This window comes from Perca fluviatilis, chromosome 1 (assembly GCF_010015445.1).
Source record: "Perca fluviatilis chromosome 1, GENO_Pfluv_1.0, whole genome shotgun sequence".
Taxonomy (NCBI): Eukaryota; Metazoa; Chordata; class Actinopteri; order Perciformes; family Percidae; genus Perca; species Perca fluviatilis.
The window spans coordinates 19,950,970-19,958,713 of NC_053112.1; positions in this window are offsets into that span (position 1 = coordinate 19,950,970).

Here is a 7,744-nt window from a genome sequence, read left to right on the forward strand (position 1 = left end):
TCATTGTTTTGACAAGGTAAATTAAAGCTATTTACCAAGTGTCAGCTCTGGTAAATTTAATTGTACTATTTTTTTTTTTATAAATGTTATGGAACATGAAAAAACAATTTGCCTTGATCAGGGTTTTAATTTGTTGCAAATGTGAACATGGTTTTAATAATCTGTATCTTATTGCTCTGAAAAACTACAATGATTTAAGAAATAGCAGTGATACTTATCAACATTTATTGAATTGATTGAATATATGGACAGACATTACAGGCACCTATTCATGTCAACAGAGAAAACAATAATTTGTTCTCTCTTTTATCACTTTGATTATACGCTGATGGTGCAGAAAAGGGTGAAGTCCTTGTAGATCTCTGGCACTTTGAGGACAGACCGATCCAGGAACTCTCCACTGTTGTCTTTGTATAGTATGCTCCTATTAAAGACAGATTCATAGACATCAACACGTAATATATTAGGTGTACATAGCTTGCTTTAACATCATTACTATCTTACCTTACCTTCTCTGATTTGGTTTTGTGGACATCAGTAATTTTCTCTCCCAGGCCTGGTTGTGCACCCTGTGAATTTAAGCAAGAAACATAAGTGTATGTAACATGATTTTACTATTATATTATTATTATTTTTACAATTGCATTATTATCAGACTTGCCAACCTTCTTGGTTTGTGCTACTGCTGCCTGTCCTCTGCACACAGGTGAGTGATGTGCTGACTGGCACAGGTCCATGCACATAGTGCAGCTGTGATGCAGCTCAACGGGTACTTAAGTCACACCTGGAAGAAGAGAAACAAACCAACAAAATACTTGTTCTTTCTGCTCAGTTTGCTTTGTATTAATTAAAAAATTACATTTAAAGTTGCAAATAAAGCATATCATCTCTAGATCTGTTTTATTAGTGGTGAAATTGTACTTAACAGACTGGGTCCGTGTACTTTTTCGTTCATTTGATTTTCATTTCATAAACAGGTATTAAAAAACAAATGGTTATTTGATTTTCGTTTTAAATCATGGGGATCAGACCTCCGGTGCTGGGTCTAATATTCTAATATTAGCTGCTGCAGCTAGCTAGCAGCTAGCTACCAGCCCTGTGAGCTTGGTCCCCGCGGTTCGCTCCCCGGTGCTGACTGACTCTGGTCCGTCTGCAGAGCTGCGTTACCCGCTCTAGCTGACCTGGGAATCTACCGCGCTCGTGATTTATTCATATTTTATTTACTTTGCAGTGATATGCTATGCACTGATGTCAGGCAGGCTTGCTGCTGCTTTTAGTCTGAGCCTGTGAGATAACTAAACTTCCTTTGAATATAACGTGCATATAAATAGACGGAATAAATAAAAGTCCCCGGAAATAAATATAAGTAAAACATATGTATTTAGGCTATTGAACTATAATGACTAATGCCTATATATGTATTGCCTCATTTATGTATTTCATGTTCCATTTCATAGCCATATTTATTATGTAAAGGGGGCAAAAATGGACGATCAGTCGCTCAGGAAGTTATAGACTACAGTTTCCCTCAACAGCAGCCGGGACATTCTAACGCTTAACGTGAAAAAGCTTAACGTGGTAACTTAATGTACCTAAACAATGATCAATCAGATATCAATCAGTTATCAGTCACATAACGTCCATAATAATTGGACTTTGGGTTAGATTTTTTTGACAGTTTTCAGTGGTTATGAGGAGCAATATGAGAGAGAAATTTGGTAATCATTGATCATTGTTTAGGTACATTAAACCACCTCTATTTGTTTCTGGACATCAAGCTAGGCCATATGCTAGCTAGCTAGCTAGGTACTTAAATTATGTTACTCACCCTCGTAGTTGTGGACATAACTTCATACGTCCCACTTCAAAGCTTTCTCCAGTTTCCTGACGGGTGCAGGTGAAAGTGCGTCGACCATTCTGTGCACATTGTTGACATATACTTATAATAAAGCTATAAACGGGCGCGGGATATATAAACTTGGTTACAGTCAGGTTACAGAGCAGCCGCCCTCAACAGAGCGTTCTAAAGTAAAGTGAACGCACCCTCAACAGGGTTGGGATCATTTCATTGGTCAACACTACAGCTGGCATTCTATTGGTTGTTGACTTTTGATAGGGTTATAACACACAAAAATCCAAGCGGCAGGAGAAACTCAGAGCAGAAACTTTGCAAGTGAGCAGAATCAGCCTGAGTGCGAGGAGAAGGTTCAAAGCTGAGAGCAGGAAATCTGTCCAAACAACAACATATCTGAGTCCAAGCAGAAAGTTTGAGTGCAAGCAGAGCAAATCCAAGCGCGAGCACAAACTTTGAGCACAAGCAGAGAAAATCCAAGCGCGAGCACAAACTTTGAGCACAAGCAGAGCAAATCCAAGCGCGAGCAGTGACTATTTGAGTGTGAGAGCAAGGTTTTGAGGGAAATTATTACAAAATCTGAACGTAATATCAGTGAGAAATGCTCTCAAATTGAAAGAATGCGCTCTTGATTAAAGATAGGAATATAACTCCATAAAGAAGTATATAAGTGATGTACTATATTGCTCTTAAATCAGCTGTTTTCCATCAATAAAATACATCGAAGCTGTGGGCTTCTATTATGTGCAAGACCAAATCGAGCACTTCACCACAAACAAAGTTTTGGAAAAGATGGCGCTGCAGAACGTATACTCTTACTTCTGTAGTTATTAGACAACATGTAAAAATTTAGACATTTTACAGAACCTACTACAAATCACGTGTCATGTGCTTTTATGGTACAATATTTCTGTTACATGTATTAAGAAATGTTATCAACTACACTTTTAAAACAACATGTAGTTTATTCTAATTGAGGTATTTACAACATATTTATATTCTGACTGGTTCCATGTTACAGTAACACAGTTACTTCCATGCCCACTGCATCATCCCAAAACGTTTTTGGTTGTCACTGCATGCATGGTTCATTCTTTCAGACTGATCTCAATAAGTGGCGTATGTATGACACGCCAATTCGTATGCCATTTTGGCGTGTTATCAAGATGCATAATCGCTTTTTAGTATTTAGCAACTCCGTTTGGCCTCCATTGACTTACATTACCTTCCGATTGCGTGTCAATTTACGCTAAGTTCTCCTGAGAAAAGAACGGTAGCGAGTAGTATGAAAGGCCAAAAATCTGCATGGGGAGGTTGGTTGGTGTGGTGGATGGGTCAAAAAACACAGGACTTTCACCCAGGAGACCGGGGATCGTGTCCCACGTGTCACGTTTCCTAAACCCAACCGTCGCTTTCTTCTTTTATTAAACCCAACTGTCCCGTTCTTCTTTTCCTAAACCCAACCGTGCTGTTGTTGTCCCGCGTCTCGTTATTGTTTTCCTAAACCCAACCATCCCGTTCTTCTTTTCCTAAACCCAACCCGTCCGCTGTATACAGCGTAGACATACATGTGGATAGCTCAAAATGCATACAGATAACACACCACTTGGCTTTAGAAAGTGGCGTGTATGTTTACGCCAAGTCATGATGTCACGTTGATCCTTTGAATAATATTTCTTGGGTTCCATCAGTGTACTTTAGACAATCCAAAGTTTCAAAGTGACTGTGTCCCCATGGCATTTAGCTGACATTCTGCTGGCTTGCATATAATATGACAATGAATGAGATTTGATACAGAGTCCTTATATATCCTACGGCATGCCTTTATAGTCGATACTTCATGAATAAGAGGTGATTTAGGGGCCATGAGGTGAGGCAGCTGGCTCTTTGTCAGCAATGCCTTGATGTACAGAAGTGAGTCCTACTGAACCACACATTTCAGGCTCCTTTTATCCTGTGTTAGTGGGAAAATAAGATTACAAAAAAAAAACTAATATTAGCGGACAACATAAGCACACAGAAGTACCCATCCAGAAAATAGGTCTGATGTTATGTTGCTAATGGCAGGTAACTTTGAATGAATGCATTCAAAAAGATCATGAAAGGATTTCAAAAGGCCATTCACTGAGGATATTCTGATTCAGACACCTAAATCATTGCTTTTTTGCTACTTCCAGCCTCGAGAAATGGCACAGCGGCATTCAGTTGCTGTCCTGAGACATAATCCACCTTTCTTTGGACTGCAGCTGTGCCGAGAGGCAGACGTTCAGCATCCAGTGCTATGCTGTATTTCAATATCAGCTCCACTTTGTCCCGGGGAAACAGCTTCAGCAGATCAGATGCAGCCTAAGTATTTCCACAATAGCCGTATGCACATAGGATGGGGGAGGAAGACGAGACATGAAAAAAGAGGTTTTGCACATGAGTGGTAATGTCCTAATTTAAGACCAAAGTAAAGGGTACAATGATCACTAAATGTGGGTCATAGTCCATCCACCTTTATATTTACTATTACATCACTAGTGCTTTTTCTATGCTTTCTACTTCTGTGTCATTCTGGTACACTGCTGACCACCATACTGTTTTCATACTTGTGTTGCTCTTGGCTAAATATTTCCAGCTCCAAAACCTTCATCCTTTCTGTAAATCACAATTTTCAAATATGTTATGGAATATGTGTGCACCTCAAAATATTCGAAATGTCTCAGTGGATTTTTGAAGCGCAACACTACAGCTGTGTTTTCATGTGACAGCAGTGCTATGTTAATTTGCCCTTTTTTGAATGGCACACAGTCCCTGTGGAGCTCTGCCATACATATTTTGGAATAAAATGCTAATGCAGTTTTCAAATGGCATTCATTGTCAACATCTGTGTGTTTTATAGGCTGCCACAGCATCAGTGTAGTCACTGTGTTATCATCCCAGTAGCTGAGGCCTAGGTTGGAAACTTTTTCTGTTTTGGCACATATTTATGGTGACTCATTACCTGGACACTGACCACATGCTGAAATGTGGACATTTGAACTCCTGTTGTGAGACTGAAAAGACTCAACAATACAAGAATACATATCACGTTTCACAAAGAGACAGAACAGTACGGGGTACCAGATTAACATCTGGCTGTTTGGATATTGTGCGACAGAAGCCCAATTTGAAATGCTGTTAAACTCAAAATAGTTTACAATGACGCAGATTTGGAAAACTCAACAATCTTATTTAAAAGCTTTATGGGTTGGTCACGAACTGAAGTGCATTGTGCACGATGTCGTGGTATCTTATTGTCTCTATGGGATGTAGAGAAAGATGTGAAGACACACAGTTAAAGGAAAATATTGTTTGGGCATACTCAGCCTTGAAACAATAGTACCGTGGGTATGGGTCAAGAGCAAAAGTTGCCAACTTCTTACAACAAGACGAAGAGACTATAAATCATAGGCACGTGAAAAAATAACCCACACTATGCTGTAGCATTGGTAAACAGTCAGAGGACAAAAACGGCAGTGTGTGTGCGTTTGTGTGTGTGTGAGCATGCACTCTGCTGTTCTTTCCCAGCGTTTCGGCTATAAACAAGGTGATGGATGCTTGTGCCAGAGTGTGTTAACTGGACACAGCCTCCTGTGTTTTGATTAATTGATGGTAGATGCAGCAGTTTAAGCTCCCCTTGGTCCTCTTTGTGCTCTCTGCCTGTCTGCCTCACCGTGTGTGGAAAGGGTGGCAATGTTACTATGGGGGGAAATTGCAAGGACAGAAGCACTTTCAGGGGCAGGAAAGGCTTATTTTAGAGCTGATGATGGCTTAGTCCAGTCTCAGAAACAAGGTTAGGTTAAAGTGATATCACATTCTTTGTCCCTTATATTTTTCCTCTATCTGCTTTTTTGCTCTGTTTCTGCTGGATGTTTAACATTTACATGATACTATAACACCATATCATTAGCTTTAAAGGTGCCCTACCATACAAAACCGTTTTTACTTGCATTTTTTGAAATATGTTAGGTCCATATGTGTATGTGTTATGTTGTGAATGTGAAAATGAACTCCTTTGTCAGCTATAGCCACTGAAAAGAAATAAGCAGAGAAATCAGGCCAATTACAAAAGCTGGTCCGTCTGACGTCATATTGCCTGAGCTCATTACTATTCAGTTGGGCTGGGTAAAGGATTCTGACAGCCAGGCTTTCATTGGCTAGCTGTTAGCCAATCAGATTCAAACAGTTTAGCTTGTTGAATATTAATGACAACTGGCAGAAATCGAGCTGAGTCTTCCTGTAGGCTTTCTGTACCACGCTAGAATGTCTTGAAACAAGGTAACCAAGGCATTTTATTCACAAAAATGTTACAGAGTCCATGGTAGAACTTCAGACATTACCACAAAGTAATGAAATACGTGTGGCAGGGCACCTTTAAAGGACCCATATTATGCTCATTTTCAGATTCATACTGGTATTTTGATTTTCTACTAGAACATGTTTACATGCTTTAGGGCCGTTACATAGTGAACGCGAGCGACGTGCTCCCTTTCATAGTTTGCACAGCGGACACGAGCGGACACAAGCATTGCCCGCATTGCCCCTGCATAGTATTGGGTGCATCGGCACATACAAACAAAAACTGGGACTACACATTTTGCTACGCATCGACGCATAATGGTGGTCGAAGCATAGCGATGCGTAGCCTTGCGTACCAATGCGTTGACTATGTAATGACCCTTAATGTTAAAAAAACATGATTTTTTTCTCATACTGTCTGTCTGAATACACCTGTATTAACCCTCTTTCTGAAACGATCTGTTTTAGCGCCTGTCTCTTTAAGACCCCCTTCCAGTCAGTCTGCTCTGATTGGTCAGCGTTTCTGGGTCTTCCGCATATATGCACGCCCTGAGTCTCTGCACCATCAATGCAGCTGGGGAATGACTGTAACAGCAGCAGCACTTTTTACCTAGTTGTGACGTCACAATCGTACGGAAGTCCTAACTGCTTGTTTAAAGCCATATATAGTTTCTGAATACGGGCTGTGTGCATGTCTCTGTGGATTGAGTGTTTTTGATACTTTCACAGAATTGATATAGCACCTCGACCTGCTTTCTAATAAAAAAAAGACATGGAAATCTCACTTTTTTACAATAGGTAACCTTTAAAGGTCCCATGACATGTTGCTCTTTGGATGCTTTTATATAGGCCTTAGTGGCCACCTAATACTGTATCTGAAGTATCTTTCCCAAAATTCAGCCTTGGTGCAGAATTACAGCCACTAGAGCCAGTCCCACAATGAGCTTTCCTTGTGCGATTTCTGTGTCTGTAGCTATTGAGGAGGAGAGAGGGGGGGCGAGGTGGAGGGTGGGGGTGTGGCCTTGACCAACTGCCACTTTGCTTGTTTGAAAGCCATGATGTCTCTCTCTCATGGGTGGACCAAATTCTCTGGGCGGGCAAAGCAGAGAAAGGGGAGGTGACCTTGCTCCTTATGACCTCATAAGGAGAAGATTCCAGATCGGCCCATCTGAGCTTTCATTTTCTCAAAGGCAGAGAAGGATACCCAGGGCTTGGTTTACACCTATTGCTGTTTCTAGCCACTGGGGGACCATAGGCAGGCTGAGGGAACGCATATTAATGTTAAAAAAAACTCATAAAGTGAAATTTTCATGCCATGGTACCTTTAACACCTCTGATATGCTACCTCCATAGCATATCAGGATTGTCTTAGTGTGAGGTTGTTCAGGAATATTTTGTGCCCGTAGAGGTCAAATAATCAGTTAATCAAGCTTTAAAGATTAATTTCAAACATTTTAGTTTCAGTTTTTTCATCATCATAATTGGTTATGAAAGCATTTTATTCATCAAGTGAATTGCCGATCTGGAGATAGTAGTAATATTGATCAGTAGGGTAAGGAACACAAGCTA